This window comes from Poromitra crassiceps (genome assembly GCF_964638095.1).
Source record: "Poromitra crassiceps genome assembly, chromosome: 14".
In the NCBI taxonomy this organism is placed as follows: Eukaryota; Metazoa; Chordata; class Actinopteri; order Beryciformes; family Melamphaidae; genus Poromitra; species Poromitra crassiceps.
Genome location: NC_139633.1, coordinates 21,939,002 through 21,961,501, shown reverse-complemented (window position 1 = coordinate 21,961,501; position 22,500 = coordinate 21,939,002). Strand labels below are relative to the sequence as shown.

The window sequence follows — 22,500 nt, the reverse complement described above, 5'->3', positions numbered from 1 at the left end:
ACAAAGGTTTACATTGACTGATTGTGTACATACACTACATTGAGACAGCAGCGCGCACACACACACGTGCACGCACACGCTCAAGCACACACACACACACACACACACACACACACATCCCCCCCCCCCCCCCCCCCCCCCACACACACACACACACACACACCACACAAATTAGGGCTGGTTAGTAAAACATTTCTTGAAAGTAAAGATACCAATCACATATTTGACTCTCTGTACCAACCAGTGGCCACGGCCCTGTGCTCTGTACCAACCAGTGGCCACGGCCCTGTGCTCTGTACCAACCAATGACCACGGCCCTGTGCTCTGTACCAACCAATGACCACGGCCCTGTGCTCTGTACCAACCAATAACCACAGCCCTGTGCTCTGTACCAACCAATGACCACGGTCCTGTGCTCTGTACCAACCAATGGCCACGGTCCTGTGCTCTGTACCAACCAATGGCCACGGCCCTGTGCTCTGTACCAACCAATGGCCACGGCCCTGTGCTCTGTACCAACCAATGACCACGGCCCTGTGCTCTGGACTGTACCAACCAATGACCACAGCCCTGTGCTCTGTACCAACCAATGACCACGGCCCTGTGCTCTGTACCAACCAATGACCACGGCCCTGTGCTCTGTACCAACCAATAACCACGGCCCTGTGCTCTGTACCAACCAATGACCACGGTCCTGTGCTCTGTACCAACCAATGGCCACGGTCCTGTGCTCTGTACCAACCAATGGCCACGGCCCTGTGCTCTGTACCAACCAATGACCACGGCCCTGTGCTCTGGACTGTACCAACCAATGACCACGGCCCTGTGCTCTGTACCAACCAATGGTCACAGGGAACAATGTGCTCCTACATATTCAAGCTTGTTTACCAGTGAGCCAAGCCATGAGGCGTGTGTGTGTGTGTGTGTGTGTGTGTGTGTGTGTGTGTGTGTGTGTGTGTGTGTGTGTGTATGTGTGTGTGTGTGTGTGTGTGTGTGTGTGTGTGTGTATGTGTGTATATGTAAAAGAGAGAGAGACACAGACAGACAGGTGAATGGTGTGAGAGAGAGAGTGGTGATAGGCTAGTATCGAGCGGTGGCTGATGTTGACCTGAGGTTAAATGACTGGATCAGAGCAGATAATGAGAGGAAAAGAGTGAGAGTAAAGATGACATTGTGCTGTGTCAGACAATCCTGCATAGCCACCAATAACCTGCATCTCCCTCTGCTGCTCACCTTCTACTAGTCTGTCTTATTCTCACACTCTTTATTCAATGCCCTCACTCTCCCTTTCTCTGGACATCTCTCTCTCTCTGTCTCTCTTTCTGTGTGTGTGTGTGTGTGTGTGTGTGTGTCTCTCTCTCTCTCTCTCATAGTCTCTCTCTCTCTCTCTCTCTCTCAATTAAATTCAAAGAGATTATTTGCATTAGATGATTCGCAACAGCGATAAAACCGCCAAAATGGAGTTGAGTTTGAGATGTCATTTTTCAGGGCACCTCAACACACCCTCAGATCGTTGGCATCTGCTTATCTGTCGCTCAGGGAGGCCATGCTTCCCGCTGTCGTCATGCTGCTCATTTCACTCACACACGCACGCACGCGCGCGCGCACACACACACACACACCACACACACACACACACACACACACACACACACACACACACACACACACACACACACACACACACACACACACACACACACACACACACACGAGAGGTTGTGTGCGTATGTGTGGGGTATTTTGGATTTGTAGTGGAAGTTAATCACTTCTCCTCCAGGTATACCCTCACTGTGACTCTTCTGTCTGAAACCAGTTGCCCATGTCTGTGCTGCACACTTGCCAAAGCTGTTGCAGTGGGATTTGGCTCCAATGTGAAGACTGCCTGCTGTTATCTACATGATGCGGTTTCAGCTGTTTCCATTCAACCAATTGAAACATCTCCCTCCTTGGTTGTCAGTCAATATGGTTGTTTTGCAGCAGAGTTGACAACATCTCTGGGTCATAGAGGCTATGCACCGACATCACTTTCCCACCGGAACACGCCCCCTCAATCGGGACTGAGTGGCAAAACCTATGGGCAAAGCATTGGGCAGCTTCCTCTCTGTTGTTTGGAGCAGCAGGTGTCATTCTTCTAGGCTGATTATTAGGGGTGGGGGGGGGGGGGGGGGGGGGATTGATACACCATAGTATCGCGATATTTTGCCTGACGATATTGTATCGATATTTGGACGCCAAGTATCGATATAAAAAAAAAATATATATTGCAGGCCATGCCATGCCAGGCCACTGGGCATCTGCCCGAATCTGCAGTCCGCGCCTGCAGTGGCGTATTGAGTCCAGAGAAGCTTAATAATGTAGCCTACATTTTGGGCAAAAACAAAACAAAACAAAAAAACACTGCATGTTTGACTTCGGTGAGGTCAAGGAAAAGGTAGGAGAAGGAGTTAGACAATATATCGAAATATCGCAATATTCAATATATCGCGATATCGGCGATATCGCAATACTATCGAATCGTGACTCAAGTATCGTTTTAGTATCGTATCGTGGGCATCTGGTGATTCCCACCCCTACTGATTATACTGCCTTGCTGCCACTCAGTGGGCGTGACCCCGCAGTGACTTCTGCCTCTGTGACGTCACGTGCATACCCTCTAGACTAGAGATCTTTCTTTGAAGCACCGGTCTACACTGCTCATTTCTAGTGACTCCTGCATTTCCCTATCAGTCAGAGAGAGAGAGAGAGAGAGAGAGAGAGAGAGAGAGATAGGGAGAGAGAGAGGGAGAGAGAGGGAGGGAGAGAGAGAGAGAGAGGGGGGGAGGGAGAGGGAGGGAGGGAGAGGGAGAGAGGGCGAGAGAGAGAGGGGGGAGAGAGAGGGAGAGAGAGAGAGAGAGAGAGGGAGAGAGAGAGGGGGAAAGGGAGGGAGGGAGAGAGAGGGCGAGAGAGGGGGGGAGAGAGAGGGAGAGAGAGAGAGAGAGAGAGGGAGAGAGAGAGAGGGGGAGAGAGAGAGAGGGGGGGGAGAGGGAGAGGGAGAGAGGGCGAGAGAGAGAGGGGGGAGAGAGAGAGGGAGAGAGAGAGGGGAGAGGGAGAGAGAGAGAGGGGGGGGGGAGAGAGGAGAGAGAGAGAGAGAGAGGAGAGAGAGAGAGAGGCACCGCAGGCCTCAGCTGAGTTGAGCCTGTTCTCCAAAGTGAATTCAAGCAGACGAGCGAGAGAGAAAATCACATCTATTTACCAAATCCTCGCTGAAGGGGAACTAAGCTGCTGCTCAGTCCCTGTTTCCTCTACCTTCACTTTCACTGGCTTACCTTTGACACTGCAGCAATGCTTTTCCCAGGGACCACTTCCACTGGGTAAAGTCCATAAAGTAAAATTTTCTGATTCATGCAATAGCAGCAGAGAGGCTAAATAACAATATAAGGCTACTAGCTGGTTCAAAACGGACACACACACACACACACACACACACACACACACACACACACACACACACACACACACACACACACACACACACACACACACACACACACACACACACACACACACACACACACACACACACACTCTGGCTTAAAACTGAGCCTGCTGCAGCCTCTGACAGAAAATGTTACACATTTTGATATTTCCCAAGGGCCCAAAAGAATCTGGATGTATGGCTGCGGGCCAAAAATAAATGTTCATGTTATCTGAAGTTCCATGAAATTATCTTATTTTATAGACAATTTACATTCTAAATCTAAAATAGGTCTAGTTTCAACATCTGCATTCTGTTTTTGCAGAATGGCAAGGCGACGACCACGGGAGGAAGAAATCATCTGTAACTACCACGAATATGAACCCTGCATGAACTATGAACTATGTTCATGTCGTCTTCTTTGTAATTGTGTATGAGAATAAAACAAAAAAATAAGTTTCCCCATTGCATTTGTATTCTATATTTACAGCATGATACAAATGAAAATGCCAAAGATAGTGTTTTATACTTGGCACATCATTCTCCAGTTTAGCACATTGGTGTTTGTGTGTTTGCTTTTGCAAGAGATGTAATACAGGTGTATGTATGTATGTATGCATGTATGTATGTATGTATGTATGTATGTATGTATGTATGTATGTATGTATGTATATATGTTTTTGGTTTTTATGTGTAAAGTTTTGACAAAGAGGGCTCTATTCAGAAATTGTGCTTTAGCAATAGTAAAAAATGTAATGAACATTCTTGTAACGTGTTACCATACCATTGTTATTATAATATGATAGACAGGTATTTTAATGAGATGGAGTATATTTAGTGAACACACATTTGTGACAGGTAAGCACACTCCATTTAGAATGTAATTACATCAAAAGTGAGCTGTGTGTGTGTGTGTGTGTGTGTGTGTGTGTGTGTATAGCGTGCAGCTAGAGGCAGATGGACAGCAGGGTCACTAAAGGCTAATTAATTTCTTTTCATAATTTCTCAACTGCCAAAGCAATCCATTAGGCATGGCCAGCTATAAATCATCTCTGCTCTAATAGAAGTGTGTGTGTGTGTGTGTGTGTGTGTGTGTGTGTGTGTGTGTGTGTGTGTGTGTGTGAGTGTGTGTGTGTGCATGTGCGTGTGCATGCTCCTTACAAATGCAGTTCAATTGATAGAACTGCATTTGACCTAGGTACCTTACAATGGGTGTTTATACAGCAAATGTAAGTACAATAGAGGGTGGCAAAACAGACCTTTGTATACATTATGTCTTACAAAAAGGACAAAAGGCTAGTTATTACGATTATGACATTAAGTTAACGTAAGTTAAGTTATGCTTAACCTAATTACTAAGCTTCCACTGCCAGCCTCCCCCCAATGTAAGAATACATCTTTATCCCTAGTAGTGTCTATGAGACTCACTCACGTATTTATGTTTTATTTATCCAGGGAAGGTCCCATAGAGATACTGTATAAGATCTCTTCTTCCGGTGAGTCCTGGTCAAGACAGCAGCACATACAAATAGTTTCACATGAATAACATCTGACATGGTAGACATGATACATAACGGCTCACATCAAATTAAACATGGTTCATATACATAAAGGCTCCATAGAGGAGAAGGTGATCCAAGATGGAAGACAGTACAAATGATGGTAAAATAGGTCAGTATCCGTAAAAACAGTCCGTTTCAAGTTAAGGTCCCATAAAACAAGCGGTGTCCAACCTGACTGAGAAAACAACCCCCAAAACAGTTGAAACCAGAAAAGTACACTCAGTAGAGTGCAGATCTCCGCCAGGCACCGCTATGCCTAACAAGGAAAATAACCAACGTGCACATTTAGAGGAAAAAAAGGTCAACAACATGACGTAATGTGTTGTCTTTAATCTGGCAGAAGCATTTTTCAAAGGTGAATCCAACGTGAAACAACCCTGATTGATGGTTTATAGTGGGACGTTTTTGTGAAATAGGCGATTTCACTGATAACACTGAGTCGATTATTGGGAAATCGTGCGGACTTTCAAAAAACTGTAACAGAGGTTTGGTGCAGGACAGTCCAGACATGCTGTGTGTTGTGGTTTGGTGAAGATTGGATGAAATTTGTAGGAGGAGCGAAAAAGTAGTTTTGGACAAAAAATGTAATGCGGCAAACCTCGAGGGTGGAAATGGGCGCGGCCTCCATGGATAGATGTGGCTTGACCCAAGGAAAACAACAGTCATGCAATAGTATTTCTATGATTTACAACCACAGAGTTATGGCTTTTTAAATGTTTAAATATTGCGATAGCGCCCCCTATAAGCGAACTGACACCAACAAAATGTACCGTACTAGCTCTGTTTGTGTTTTTATCTTGTGAAGTTTGTGCTGCTATGCCAGAATGAATTCCTGTGTGTGTCCTTGTGATGCATTTGGCGAATAAAGTGATTCTGATTCTGAATAGCAACATTTTCCCTTTAGGGGTAGACCGTACAAGCCCTCTAAAGATGTTCAAAGAGGGAGTACTTCTAAGGTAAGGATGTTTTGCAGCTCATTCCATGCCCAGGGTGCAGAGAAAGAGAAAGCCGTTTTAACTGGTTCTGAGTGCACCCTGGGGATGTTTAGTAGGAGCTTGGAGGATCGAGTGCTATAGTTGCTGGTGTAATAGGATAAAAGGCTGGAGATATAAACGTGTAGTTTCCCTAGCAATGCCTCGAAAATAAAAAGCAACAAATGCTTTTTTTCCTCCTCTGAAAGAGACAGAAAAAAGTGTCTAGAGACCGTTTCAAAAGTGTCGTGCAGCGAAGCATAAATTAAGCTTTAGAAAGGAACATGGCACAATTTCCTTTGTGGCTTCAAACGGAAAACTTTTTTTAAAGGAAGATTTTTTTCCCCATCAAGCCATACAGTAGAATGCTGCCTAGATATTTGTAATTCTTTCTATACTCCTGCCCTCTAGTGTCAAGATGATGTGACTGCTTTAGAGCGAGAACGAGTGAAGGTCATATATTTGGTCTTTTCTGAATTCATTTTTTTTTCATTATTATTATTATTTATTTTTATTATTTATTTGAACAGTGAACACTGTAGTGATTGGAAGGTATCCTGTAAGAGCACTATGCTTGATTTAAAGAGGGCGCCGCCACTGTGTAAATGCTTGTGCCGTCCGTGTATAAATGTATCTTAGCTGGAGTTATACCACTACCCAAATAATTTATACAAAAAATAAAATAAATATAGGATCGAGATTGAGGGACACCTTTGTGTATTGTATGAAGCAGAGTTATAGTTTTCTACTGAGACACACTGAGTTCTTTCGAACAGGTAGTTTTTAAACCATTTACAGCCATTTCACTAAGGCCTATAGCTCAGTCTCTGTAATACAGCGTAGCAGTTCCTGATCTACAGAGTAAAACACTTTAGACAAATCAACAAACAGCGCTGCACAGTGTTGTTTATTATGTAGAGAATTGATGATATCATTAATAAGTAGCATAGTCGCTATTACAGTAGGCCTACTGGCCTGACCTAAAGCCTGACTGACACTCACTGAAAATATTATTTTCAGATAAATATATAACCATCATCATCATCATTTTAATTGGTCGTTTACAAGAGATTCAAAGAATTTGGACAAGTCGGAGGAGTCTCCACCCTTTCGTAAAGCCAATTTCTAGGTACGGGGAATTATCATAAACTTAAATTAAAAATAGAGGCTACATGAGGGATCAGACGATCAGCATTTAAACGGCAATGGGACCCTATGGAGCCTGAGCTTGGGCGTCTCACTCTAGCCGGCTGTGTGTTGTTTACATTTTAAAAACTGCAACAGGTCACACAACTTTAACATGACATGCATAGTATATTATACATAAAACTCTTGAGCTACTTCTGCTCTCACTCAGAATATCAAAATATAAGCGATGTCAGGTATACTTTTTGAGATATTAACGCTTGTTTGGCACAACTCATACTAGTACTCATACTCATACTCATACTCATACTAACTGCTGCGGGCTTCCGCATTTCCGGGGGATTTTGCGGGGATTGTGATGTCACTGATTCGTCCTATAGGCTCTGTAATGATATCTGCGGCAGTTTTTAAAAAGTAAGGGTGTATTTTGTCTGGGCCTGCATGGGGATTTTATTTTATTTAATTTATTTATTTTTTCTTATGTGGTCGCAAGTCATCTCTGTCTCGGCAGGGTAAAGATTACATACGGGATCATGTACAGCGAGCTGGTCATTATTGGAAAATAACAGACTGATCAGGCACCGATGCGGAGCGGAGTCAAGGCAGTTGAAAGACATGCAACACAAAGGGTCACAAACAGACACAGATGGTAAGATACAGTAATAGCGACATCCTGTAAAAAAGAAAAAAGACAAAGACAGGGGAGATATATAACAGTAAAAAAAAAATCACTTTTCTTTATGCACATTATACAACCAGAAACAGCACGATTGAGGCCTATGATCTCTCAATCTTTTTGTAGAGTGATGAATTGTTTATAGTGGTTCAGTGTGCTACCTTGAATCTTCCTGCAGCTTCCTGGTGGCTCAGTTGGGCTACGATGGCTTAACAGCACATTGTGTCGATATAGAAATAGTTCACTGACTCATGCTCCTATGTTGGACCTGATGGAGGTAGCGTCGCTCCTAATAGAGATGTTCTAATGGTAAAGTGCAGTAGACAGAGTGCGGGGGCCTTTCCTTTCCTTTTTTTCCAGGCGTCCAGACGAATGAAAAGCGGCAGCAGGCTTAGCCGCAGAGGTGTTGAGGGGATAACGAGGAGGTTTTGGTGACAGGACATGACTGAATAACAGAACAGGCGGGCCTGTTGCTCTTTCCACTCCCCTAAGCTCCCCTGGAGCTCTGTGTGATGGAAAGACAAGGGTCAGAAAGGCCTGTTTCATAGTGTGTTTCAAGGCGGTGAATTATAATGACACAGGAGGACTCCCATGCTGATTATAGCTAATTGTCTGCCTGGCCTGCCAAATATACATTTACTTGCTCTCCATGGTGCAGAAGCTACAAATTTAATTTAGGTATTATGATGAAGTGACATAATTATTACAAGGATAACACTGAAGAGGAATTTTGTTTGAGATTTTTTATTTTATTTTATGCATAGTTATCTGGATCGATCAGGCAAGTTGCTATTTTATAAATAGCAACTTAGCTATTTAGCTATTTTAAATAGGAGCTTATTTTGAAATAACACAATAGCAGACATTTATCTGGTCGTCAGGCTGTTACATTTTTTTGTAAAAAAAAAAAAAAAAATCCATTCTAGACTACCGTATTTGTAATACTTTAAAAGAAACGGTGTACTTAGTGTGCTTTCTTAGTTCTGGCCTACTTTTCAGTAGTAAGGATCTAGTTTAGAATAGCTCTAGTATGTTATCAATTTCCTTGTGAAATGGTTGAAAAGTGTAAATCTGCATGAAGTCAAGAGAGTGGCCAGAAACATCAGTTAGTTCTGACTTACTGATAATGATGGAATGAAGGAAAAGGAAGTCTGTCCGTGACCAAAGGGACACTGCAGTCTATTTTAATCGACTTGATTTAATTAAATAATATATAAAGAAATAATAATACATAATAATATATCAAGTGATCCCCTCAATCTGCATAAAAATTGTTCAGCATGACTTAGCCTTAAGCCTTAAGGGATATAGATGTGGTCTGATCTTTTTCCACAGCATCAGTGCTGTATATCAATGCAGTATAGCAGTCAAACATCTGCTGCAGTGAACCATGAAATAACTAACCTCATGTGATGATCTAACTTCAAACCAACAGTAGGAACTAGAAAAGAAAATCAATAAAAATACATTCTTATCTGAATTTGAGATTGTTATTCGGTTACTTTGAACTTTTCTTTCCTGACATGCTGTAACTTTTGCTGTAAATTTCCTCATTGCATGTGTAACCTTCACACTGTCTTTATCTTACTCTAACCCTTTATTATTTCCCATATCTACATTGCCTTTCATTTCCTCTCATCGCTCTTTCTCAAGCACTCTTTTCTCTCTCTCTCTCTCTCTCTCTCTCTCTCTCTCTCTCCTCTCTCTCTCTCTCTCTCTCTCTCTCTCTCTCTCTCTCTCTCTCTCTCTCTCTCTCTCTCTCTCTCTCTCTCTCTCTCTCTCTCTCTCACACACTTTAATTTCAGAGCATAAGCACATGTTGAGAAGAAGTCACCTGCCTCTAGTGAATACTAATAGCCCACCTCCTTGTATCAGGTAGGTTATCTGTCCCGCTTGTCCTTATCAGCCATGACAGCCATACAATCATCCCCCATCTATCTCCATCAGCCATCCTGACGGCATGAATCAAAACAGGAGGAGACGGCCTAGTGGTGAAATGAGAGGAAACACCTCAAAGCGACGCACAGCGATGAAGAGAGAACACACTGGAAATACAGCCCACACCTACAGACACATCTCAGACGCTCTCGAAGGACAGACTCTGAGCTCATCTACTAAGCACTGTCTCTCTCATTCACTTCCTTTTCAATCGCACTCTCGTTCTCAGGCTTGCTGGTTCCGTTTTTGTGAAGCGCACGCACATTGATGGCACTTTGGATATGCAAGGATCTGCATGCAACACACACACACACACACACACACACACACACACACACACACATCCAACACGAATATGAAACTCAAAATGAATTAATGTATAAAAGGTATTTATATCAATTAGAGAATATTTACCCTACATGGCACAATTAGGGCTGCAACTAGGGATGCAGGGGTTAACCGGTTTGACTATTAACCACGATTTAAAACGTCACGGTTATATAACCGCAGAGGCTCCGCTACACCGAGTGTTTTGTTTCACAACAGTTCGTCAGTTTAAAACTCCCGTGAAGAACCTGTCTCTCTCGCTTCGTTTCCCGCACGGACTATTTAGCGGAGGCACCAAACACAGGCAGCTGCCATGTCTCCCAGTAGTAGTCAGTCGGTAGCCTAGCCATGGACGCCAGCACCAAAATAAATGTTGCAATACATGTCCCGCAAGGTTTCTGAGATTAGGGGAAAGTCTGAGCTGGTGTTACGTTAAACCAAACATGGGGAGGAGGCAGCGGATTTGTTTACCGTTAACATACAGTCAATGACGTTAACGTTAGCTGTTGTGGCTAATGTTAGCTAGCTGGCCATGGCCTAGCGTACATAGTTCAACAGGCAGCGGTCCTCGAGCTCGTTGTGACCAAACATCCCCGCATTTAAAGCACTTCATGCTCCCAGAGCTGGCGTAAACCATAGAGAACCTCATGCTTTACACAAAAAGAAACATCAAGGGTTTGTGTCAACTCCAAAAGCAACCCGCTAACGTTACATGTAGGCCTAATAACGTGAAGCTAACGTAGCTAGCTGCTTGGCAGTCATGATCTGACTGAGACAACGAAAACAAATGCGCACATTTACATAACAAACACCAGTCAACACCACAGAGTGTCCTTTCTTTAATCTAGAGGGAGCATTTTCCAGTAAAAAGTGAAACGACACATGATGGCTTATAGTGAGGCTTTCCATGCCTGCCCCATCATCACTTCAATAGAACTGACCCCAATGCAAAATTCAGACGGCCCATTTAGTTGCCAGTAAGATGCCAATAAGTTACTATGCCTTTTGTGTTTTTTCTGCAGACTAAGCAGCTATAGACTTTCGCTTCTATAAAATAATAATAAAATATTTTTTGTATTGACTATTGAGTGATACACTTTACTAAAACAATCATATATCAGAAATGTTGTTTGTTTTATGTTCACAATAGTGATGTCAGTTAGATTTGATTAGGTCAGAGCCACATCTGAGTACATCTGCCCTTTCTTTCTTCTTTTTTTAATTTAAAAAAAATAAAAGATTGTGGGGGAAATACAATAAAACCTCTATTTAAAGAATGCTCATGTGATTTTTATACGTCCATAACAATAATCGTGAAACCGTGATAATCGTGGTTTTTTCTCAGACTATAATCGTACATCAAAATTTATAATCGATGCATCCCTAGCTGCAACTAACAGTTATTTTCATTATTGATTATTAACTAATCAATTAGTCTGGTCTATAAAATGTCACGAAACGGGGGGAAATGTTGATCACTTTTCCCCCAAAGACCAAGATGACATCCTCTTAAAGGAACACTCCGCCCATTTTCAACCAGCTTTGTATCATTAGAACATCAGTAGTATATCAGAAAACTGTAAACGGTTTTGAAGTCTGTCATTTAATTTGACAGTTATTGAGTGTTAAAGTGTGGACCAGTGACATCATTGGTCCACACTAACTCAAATGAATAACTCATTAACTCAAATCAACTCTCAATAACTGTCAAACTATTCATCATTCATCTAGTTTGACAGTTATTGAGAGTTGATTTGAGTTAATGAGTTATTAATTTGAGTTAGTGTGGACCAGTGATGTCACTGGTCCACACTTTAACACTCAATAACTGTCAAATTAAATGACAGACTTCAAAACCGTTTACAGTTTTCTGATATACTACTGATGTTCTAATGATACAAAGCTGGTTGAAAATGGGCGGAGTGTTCCTTTAATGTCTTCTTTTGTCCAACAACAGTCCACAACCCAAAGATAATAGGTTTACTGTCATAGAAGACTAAAGAAACCAGAAATATTCACATTTAAGAAGCTGGAAAAGAGAGAATTTGAGTTTTTCTTAAAAATGTGTCTGATTAATCAATTATACAAATAGTTGGTGATAAATCTTCTGTCAATCGACTAATTCAGAGATTCCCATGGCAGTATTGCAAGTGGGCTGCGAAATAAAATAAAAACCTTCAACAGTGAAAATGTTCCAGATGCTGCGCCTGCTGCGTTAGTGACTGTGGAAAACAAAAAGTGCTTTCAGAACACATTATTTGGCCTCCGTATTTTATGGGGTCGGAGGCGGGCCACGAACATTTTGAGATTTTCAAGTGGGCCTTGAGTTTGAAAAGGTTCATTGGGAACCACTGGACTAATTGTTTAATTGAGTAATCGTTGCAGCTCTAATAGTTATTTTATTCTAACTAGGCTACATTTCTCTCTGCCTGCTCTGAGCTGGGTTCTCTCACCCCACACACACACACACACAAGCTTTGACAGGCCCATCCTGAGGGAGACATATCTTTGGACAAAGAGTGTCTTCATTATTTCCTGTTATCCTCCTTAAACACACAGAGATCACACACACACACATACACACACACACACACACACACACACACACACACACACACACACACACACACACACACACACACACACACACACACACACACACACACACACACACACACTCAGCTGATTCAATCAATGACAGGCACTGGATAGCGGCAGATCAATAACACATCACCATGTAATTTGCTCCTTGACATCCATTACCTCTTGGCCCACTGGTCCACATCATTGGGATATGTATGAACTGCAGGCTGGTGATATAGTGTATGAACTGCAGGCTGGTGATATAGTGTATGTACTGCAGGCTGGTGATATAGTGTATGTACTGCAGGCTGGTGATATAGTGTATGTACTGCAGGCTGGTGATATAGTGTATGAACTGCAGGCTGGTGATATAGTGTATGAACTGCAGGCTGGTGATATAGTGTATGTACTGCAGGCTGGTGATATAGTGTATGTACTGCAGGCTGGTGATATAGTGTATGTACTGCAGGCTGGTGATATAGTGTATGAACTGCAGGCTGGTGATATAGTGTATGTACTGCAGGCTGGTGATATAGTGTATGTACTGCAGGCTGGTGATATAGTGTATGTACTGCAGGCTGGTGATATAGTGTATGTACTGCAGGCTGGTGATATAGTGTATGTACTGCAGGCTGGTGATATAGTGTATGTACTGCAGGCTGGTGATATAGTGTATGAACTGCAGGCTGGTGATATAGTATATGTACTGCAGGCTGGTGATATAGTGTATGTACTGCAGGCTGGTGATATAGTGTATGAATTGCAGGCTGGTGATATAGTGTATGTACTGCAGGCTGGTAATATAGTGTATGTACTGCAGGCTGGTGATATAGTGTATGTACTGCAGGCTGGTGATATAGTGTATGTACTGCAGGCTGGTGATATAGTGTATGTACTGCAGGCTGGTGATATAGTGTATGTAATGCAGGCTGGTGATATAGTGTATGTACTGCAGGCTGGTGATATAGTGTATGTACTGCAGGCTGGTGATATAGTGTATGTACTGCAGGCTGGTAATATAGTGTATGTACTGCAGGCTGTTGATATAGTGTATGTACTGCAGGCTGGTGATATAGTGTATGTACTGCAGGCTGGTGATATAGTGTATGTACTGCAGGCTGGTGATATAGTGTATGTACTGCAGGCTGGTGATATAGTGTATGTACTGCAGGCTGGTGATATAGTGTATGTACTGCAGGCTGGTGATATAGTGTATGTACTGCAGGCTGGTGATATAGTGTATGTACTGCAGGCTGGTGATATAGTGTATGTACTGCAGGCTGGTAATATAGTGTATGTACTGCAGGCTGGTGATATAGTGTATGTACTGCAGGCTGGTGATATAGTGTATGTACTGCAGGCTGGTGATATAGTGTATGTACTGCAGGCTGGTGATATAGTGTATGTACTGCAGGCTGGTGATATAGTGTATGTACTGCAGGCTGGTGATATAGTGTATGAACTGCAGGCTGGTGATATAGTGTATGAACTGCAGGCTGGTGATATAGTGTATGTACTGCAGGCTGGTGATATAGTGTATGTACTGCAGGCTGGTAATATAGTGTATGTACTGCAGGCTGGTGATATAGTGTATGTACTGCAGGCTGGTGATATAGTGTATGTACTGCAGGCTGGTGATATAGTGTATGTACTGCAGGCTGGTGATATAGTGTATGTACTGCAGGCTGGTAATATAGTGTATGTACTGCAGGCTGTTGATATAGTGTATGTACTGCAGGCTGGTGATATAGTGTATGTACTGCAGGCTGGTGATATAGTGTATGTACTGCAGGCTGGTGATATAGTGTATGTACTGCAGGCTGGTGATATAGTGTATGTACTGCAGGCTGGTGATATAGTGTATGTACTGCAGGCTGGTGATATAGTGTATGTACTGCAGGCTGGTGATATAGTGTATGTACTGCAGGCTGGTGATATAGTGTATGTACTGCAGGCTGGTAATATAGTGTATGTACTGCAGGCTGGTGATATAGTGTATGTACTGCAGGCTGGTGATATAGTGTATGTACTGCAGGCTGGTGATATAGTGTATGTACTGCAGGCTGGTGATATAGTGTATGTACTGCAGGCTGGTGATATAGTGTATGTACTGCAGGCTGGTGATATAGTGTATGAACTGCAGGCTGGTGATATAGTGTATGTACTGCAGGCTGGTGATATAGTGTATGTACTGCAGGCTGGTGATATAGTGTATGTACTGCAGGCTGGTGATATAGTGTATGTACTGCAGGCTGGTGATATAGTGTATGTACTGCAGGCTGGTGATATAGTGTATGTACTGCAGGCTGGTGATATAGTGTATGAACTGCAGGCTGGTGATATAGTGTATGTACTGCAGGCTGGTGATATAGTGTATGTACTGCAGGCTGGTGATATAGTGTATGTACTGCAGGCTGGTGATATAGTGTATGAACTGCAGGCTGGTGATATAGTGTATGTACTGCAGGCTGGTGATATAGTGTATGAACTGCAGGCTGGTGATATAGTGTATGTACTGCAGGCTGGTGATATAGTGTATGTACTGCAGGCTGGTGATATAGTGTATGTACTGCAGGCTGGTGATATAGTGTATGTACTGCAGGCTGGTGATATAGTGTATGTACTGCAGGCTGGTAATATAGTGTATGTACTGCAGGCTGGTGATATAGTGTATGTACTGCAGGCTGGTGATATAGTGTATGTACTGCAGGCTGGTGATATAGTGTATGTACTGCAGGCTGGTGATATAGTGTATGTACTGCAGGCTGGTGATATAGTGCATGTACTGCAGGCTGGTGATATAGTGTATGTACTGCAGGCTGGTGATATAGTGTATGTACTGCAGGCTGGTGATATAGTGTATGTACTGCAGACGGGGCATTCAGAGACACTCCAGTCATAAGAACACTATGGTGCCTCATAAATGTATACTCTCCATGCATCAAGGTTAAACCGTGGTCCGAGAGCCATTTATTCAGACTGAGAAATGGATGGTAGAAGGATAAGGGTTATGAAGCAGTTGGCGCTCGCCCTGCCTCCCTGAGTAGCTCTGCATGGCTGATAGCCTTCAGGTTTGAGTGCAGCCACACTTTGGGAAAGCGGTGTGTGAAAGAGCAGTGCATGGATAGGGAGGAGTGGAGTCAATAAGGCAGTGGACCGGGCCCGGGCCGAGGCCAATAGAACAGCACAGAGGGAGAGGGATGAGTCAGAGTCTCCTACAGCTGTCAGGGTGTGGACATTCCAGACGGATACAGTGGCCTTGTCTCCATTAGCTATGCTCAGCCTAGCAGGGGCTGGGCATGGTGTTTACGGCTTGATGTCTGTTTGATTAGCCATGCTAGCCAAAGAATGTCGCAGTTGGAAACAATAAGCGCGTCTCGTGTGCCCATAAATCGGTGTTTATTTTCAGCGCCGGTGCCGGAGAGCAGGGAAACAACTGACTGAACGCTGACAGCTTCATTGTTACGTGTTGAGTGAAGGACACCACTTTGATACAGCTAAGTAGTAAGACAATGTTCATAAATGTGACGGGTGACAGACGGGTGAGAGACGGGGGACATTCTCATTACAGTCTACAGCCATTAATCCTTCATGTTCTCATTTGCAGCAGGGCTTTGGTTTCATAACGACTGTAGAGGTTCAGAAGACAGAGGAGAGGTGGAGAACCATGGCACAGCACTGGGGGGGAGAGAGAGAACCGTGGTACAGCACTGGATGGAGAGAGAGAACCGTGGTACAGCACTGGATGGAGAGAGAGAACCGAGGTACAGCACTGGGGGAGAGAGAGAACCATGGCCCAGCACTGGGGGAGAGAGAGAACCATGGCACAGCACTGGGGGAGAGAGAGAACCATGGCCCAGCACTGGGGGAGAGAGAGAACCGTGGCACAGCACTGGATGGAGAGAGAGGAGAGAGAAAGAGAGGGCTGACGTGACAAATGTCCCAGGCTGGAATCAGAGCTAATCACACCCAAATATACAGGACTACCTCAGAGGAGAGGAGAGGAGAGGAGAGGAGAGGAGAGGAGAGGAGAGGAGAGTAAAGGAGAGGAGAGGAAAGGAGAGGAGATGAGAGGATAGGAGAGGAGACAGGAGAGGAGAGGAAAGGAGAGGAGAAGAGATGAGAGGAAAGGAGATGAAAGGAGAGGAGACAAGAGGATAGGAGAGGAGATGAGAGGAGAAGAGAGGAAAGGAGAGGAGATGAGAGGAAAGGAGAGGAGAGGAGAGGAGAGGAGAAGAGAGGAAAGGAGAGGAGATGAGAGGAAAGGAGAGGAGACAAGAGGATAGGAGAGGAGACAAGAGGATAGGAGAGGAGACGAAAGGAGAGGAGACAAGAGGATAGGAGAGGAGATGAGAGGAGAAGAGAGGAAAGGAGAGGAGAGGAGAAGAGAGGAGAGGAGAAGAGAGGAAAGGAGAGCAGAGGAGATGAGAGGAAAGGAGAGGAGAAGAGAGGAGAGGAGAAGACAGGAAAGGAGAGGAGATGAGAGGAAATTAGAGGAGACAAGAGGATAGGAGAGGAGACGGGAGAGGAGCGCTCTCTGGGAACAGACCTGGACCGTTTAAACAAAGGATTAACATAATCTGCTTTACAAATCAAGACTGTGTTGCAGGTGTTTACTGTGATTAGAAAGCAAAGGCTTTCATTTGAATTGCTCACTTAGGCCTGTGGCAGGACAGGACGTGGACAGATGAAACAGGACAGGACATGGACAGATGAAACAGGACAGGACATGGACAGATGAAACAGGACAGGACATGGACAGATGAAACAGGACAGGACATGGACAGATGAAACAGGACAGGACATGGACAGATGAAACAGGACAGGACATGGACAGATGAAACAGGACAGGACATGGACAGATGAAACAGGACAGGACATGGACAGATGAAACAGGACAGGACATGGACAGATGAAACAGGACAGGACATGGACAGATGAAACAGGACAGGACATGGACAGATGAAACAGGACAGGACGTGAGCAGATGAAACAGGACAGGACATGGACAGATGAAACAGGACAGGACATGGACAGATGAAACAGGACAGGACGTGAGCAGATGAAACAGGACAGGACGTGAGCAGATGAAACAGGACAGGACATGGACAGATGAAACAGGACAGGACATGGACAGATGAAACAGGACAGGACATGAGCAGATGAAACAGGACAGGACATGGACAGACGAAACAGGACAGGACATGGACAGATGAAACAGGACAGGACGTGAACAGATGAAACAGGACAGGACATGGACAGATGAAACAGGACAGGACGTGAGCAGATGAAAGGCACAGGAGAAACATCTCATCCAGCCAGACCTGATGAGAGATTTGGGTCGCCGTCTTTTTGGAAAACTGACAAAGGAGGGCAGAAGTGCAGGAGGTCACAGAGCCAAACACTGCAAACTAGGAATTTAAACGAGAAGACATATTGTGTGTGTGTGTGTGTGTGTGTGTGTGTGTGTGTGTGTGTGTGTGTGTGTGTGTGTGTGTGTGTGTGTGCATGTGTACACACACTATGAATATGTGCATATGTAGATGAGTGCTGTAGGATCTTGCTCCCCTCGCTTGTAACAATTTGGTCTAATCTTTGTGGAGGCAGAGTGTTTGGAGTGGGATGAGACGAGTCCCAGTCGTCTGTGTGACGGAGACCATCTGCACAGCCAACAACACGGCAAAATAAACACAGCTAAGACAGAGTCCTTGGGGCCAATTCTCTCCTAACTCCTAAAGATCCTCTTCAATTAAACAAGACTTGTTTCTTCAACAAAACTGTTTCACGAGGCAGTGAGAAGCTGCGGAAATGATTGCTGGTTAACTTGCCATCTGCCTTGTGGCAATAGAGAGGCAAAGTGGAACGTCACTTCCTGCTTCAGCACTGTACCAGAGATTTTCATCCGGCATTTATTTTCCCGTAGACATTTCGTTAAATGCTTATAAAAATAGTTGTACTTCGTCGAACCAAACGGTTCAGATAACGCTATAATCGGGAGAGACCATAGAACATTTCACTCGGACCAAAACTTAAAAAAACAACATCGAAAAAATATTTTCTTTAAACCCGCATTTTTTTAACGTTTTGGTCCGAGTTAAATGTTATGCGTTCTATCCTGTTTCTAATTATATCTGTACCATTTGGTTTGAACCAGTAAAACTATTTTTATACGCATTTTACTAAATGTGTAGGCTATGGGAAAATAAATGGCTGATGAAAATCTCTGGTACAGTGCTGAAGCAGGAAGTAGGCGGTCACTTTGTCTCTCTATACAGTGCACTGCAGAGAGCTGGACATCGCTGTCTGATTGTTGCTGCATGCGGGTATGTGCACACCTGTGTACTGTATGTATGCATTTACATACTTCTATTAGTGTGTGTGTGCATGTGCGTGCGTGTGTGTGCGTGCGTGTGTGTGTGTGTGTGCGTGTGTGCGTGTGCGTGCGTGTGTGTGTGCGTGTGTGTGCGTGCATGTGTGTATGTGCGGCTCCTCTCCAGTAGGACTAACTGCTTTAGCCCTGTGTGATTCATTATAGCAGGGTCTGGCTGGGAACACTAATTGGTAATTTCAGAGTTGAAAACTCATCAGGATATTTAGTGCTAATTAGCTGCATTAGACAGCAGTGAGGTGACAAGTGACATCCAGGGCGATGACAGAGGTCCCTCCCCCCCCAAAGAGCATGAGAAGCAGCATATCAACTAAGACTCTTCTTCTAACAGGGGGCGGGGCCTATCCCTATTAGAATAGACTTAAAATGCAAAGTGAAAAGGTTGGCGGAGACTGCCTGCCTGGAGTAATTACTCCTGCCAGCCCTTTCAACTCTGTCCAGCCCCTGCTTCTTTTTCACATGCTGAACTGAGCTGTTGTCCTCAAACGATTAAAGAATTAAAAAGCTAAAAGTCATTTCAGTGCGTGAAGGGCAAGTAAAAGTGGCATGGCTGTGGCAAGCAAAAATGAACTCCTACCAAAAGAAAAGCAAAAAAGGACGAGAAACTGAGTCTGACACAGAAATACCAAAGCTCCAATTGTCCGTGTTTATAACTGTGTGTACAGTATGTGAGTAGCTATATCTAGTAGGCTTGAGTGGTATCTATTTTTTCATACGTTCATACATACCTCCGTGACACGGGAGGGGGGTTTAACCAGCCAATGTTGTTCACAAAAATTACGACAATTAAACGAATGGAATGCACACCGTTACTGTATGGGCAAGCCTGTAACATGTTCAGTTTAAAGTGGTCTTAAACAATAGTGTTGCTTGTAACGTACCCTACTAGGCATCTTGCGCACTAGTAGATTAACTACGTGCCATCGACCTAAATCTCAATGCTACGTGCCCCTACCTCGGCGGAAGCATCTGTTATGCACCCACTGAGGATAGCTCACAGAGACAGCGCCCACCACAGGAGAGGAGGCAGACATTTGAGTGCTATATATAGGGCAAATAATAACCTGGCGAACAGGACGGCCCCTCAGGAGAGCTGTCTGTGCGTTAGCTGTGATCGACAGGACTGACATTTGCTGAGTCAATGTCAGACTCCTCAGCGGAGGAGCCTGTAACCTGTAGCCCAACATCAGCCCCATTCAATCAACAATGTCTGTCTGACGGTATGCTGCGCTTTCCACAGATAGAGACGGAAAGAGGGAGAGGGGGATGGAAAAAGAGGTGTGTTAACACTGTGAGACGTGTGCACTAGTTTAAGACAATGCAACTGTAGGAAATCTAACAGGGCTGGTATTGCAGACACATATCTAATAAGAGCCATTAGCAGTTTGTGGCGCTTCAGGACCAATGCAGCACAACTAAACTAAATGCACAGACAGAAGTAAACGCAGAACTAAACGCACAGACAGAACTAAACGCAGAACTAAACGCACAGACAGAACTAAACGCAGAACTAAACGCACAGACAGAACTAAACGCAGAACTAAACGCACAGACAGAACTAAACGCAGAACTAAACGCACAGACAGAACTAAACTCACAGACAGAACTAAACGCACAGACAGAACTAAACGCACAGACAGAACTAAACTCACAGACAGAACTAAACGCACAGACAGAACTAAACGCACAGACAGAATTAAACGCACAGACAGAACTAAACTCACAGACAGAACTAAACGCACAGACAGAACTAAACTCACAGACAGAACTAAACGCACAGACAGAACTAAACGCACAGACAGAATTAAACGCACAGACAGAACTAAACACACAGACAGAACTAAAAGCACAGACAGAACTAAACGCACAGACAGAACTAAACGCACAGACAGAACTAAACGCACAGACAGAACTGAAAGCACAGACAGAACTAAACGCACAGACAGAACTAAACGCACAGACAGAACTAAACTCACAGACAGAACTAAACGCACAGACAGAACTAAACGCACAGACAGAACTAAACGCACAGACAGAACTAAACGCACAGACAGAACTAAATGCACAGACAGAACTAAAAGCACAGACAGAACTAAACGCACAGACAGAACTAAAAGCACAGACAGAACTAAACGCACAGACAGAACTAAACGCACAGACAGAACTAAACGCACAGACAGAATTAAACGCACAGACAGAACTAAACGCACAGACAGAACTAAACGCACAGACAGAATTAAACGCACAGACAGAACTAAACGCACAGACAGAACTAAACGCACAGACAGAACTAAACGCACAGACAGAACTAAACGCACAGACAGAATTAAACGCACAGACAGAACTAAACGCACAGACAGAACTAAACGCACAGACAGAATTAAACGCACAGACAGAACTAAACGCACAGACAGAACTAAACGCACAGACAGAACTAAAAGCACAGACAGAACTAAACGCACAGACAGAACTAAACGCACAGACAGAACTAAACGCACAGACAGAACTAAACGCACAGATAGTCTCTCCCAAGTTTTTGGAGGCTGGATATTGATTGAAGAGGGTGATCACTGCATAAGCTCACAGATAATTCAGTGCATCCGGTGTGTGTGTGTGTGTGTGTGTGTGTGTGTGTGTGTGCGTGTGTGTGTGCACATGTGTGTGTGTGCACGTGTGTGTGTGTGTGTGGGTGTGTGTGTGCGCGCATGTGTGTGGCATTTGAAGGGCATTCATCAGTAGGCACCTCAGGTCCGTCTGAAAGAATAAATGGAGTGTAAAGCTGCAGGGACGTGGCTTTAAGTGTGTGAGTGTGTGTGTGTGTGTGCACGTGCGTGTGTGTGTGTGTGTGTGTGTGTGTGCACGTGCGTGTGTGTGTGTGTGTGTGTGTGTTCTTGTTCGTGATGGAGGCTACAGGTCAACAAAGGTCTGGCCCTGCTTTCCCTGAAGCATTAATTAGCATAAGTTGGTCCTCAGTGAGCATGTGCAGCAGCGTGCCAGAGAGACACAGCCAAGCCACAGCCGGGCGCCTTTTCACTGATCTGTCTTTGTATCGCTTTCCCATGAAGTGTAACCCAGGCCCATGTCCAAAGTCTGTCCCATGAAGTGTAACCCAGGCCCATGTCCAAAGTCTGTCCCATGAAGTGTAACCCAGGCCCATGTCCAAAGTCTGTCCCATGAAGTGTAACCCAGGCCCATGTCCAAAGTCTGTCCCATGAAGTGTAACCCAGGCCCATGTCCAAAGTCTGTCCCATGAAGTGTAACCCAGGCCCATGTCCAAAGTCTGGCCCGGGGGCCAACTGTGGCCAGCGGACCGACTTTAAGTGGCCCTCGGCTTGTCTCTCAAAATAGTTGGCCCTCCACACAGTATTGGTTAATCAAGGAAGTTCACTTTGCGTTTTTTCCCGTTCGCCTAACGATGACAGTACTATCATACAGTTTGTAGACAAGCACCA

General features: G+C 44.3%; 1 protein-coding gene across 2 annotated transcripts in view; it reads right to left on the bottom strand.

The window, feature by feature from the left end:
* The window catches only part of LOC310788783 (heterogeneous nuclear ribonucleoprotein C-like), a 57,318-nt gene that overhangs the window by 13,910 nt on the left and 20,908 nt on the right, over positions 1-22,500 (bottom strand). The window lies entirely within an intron of this gene.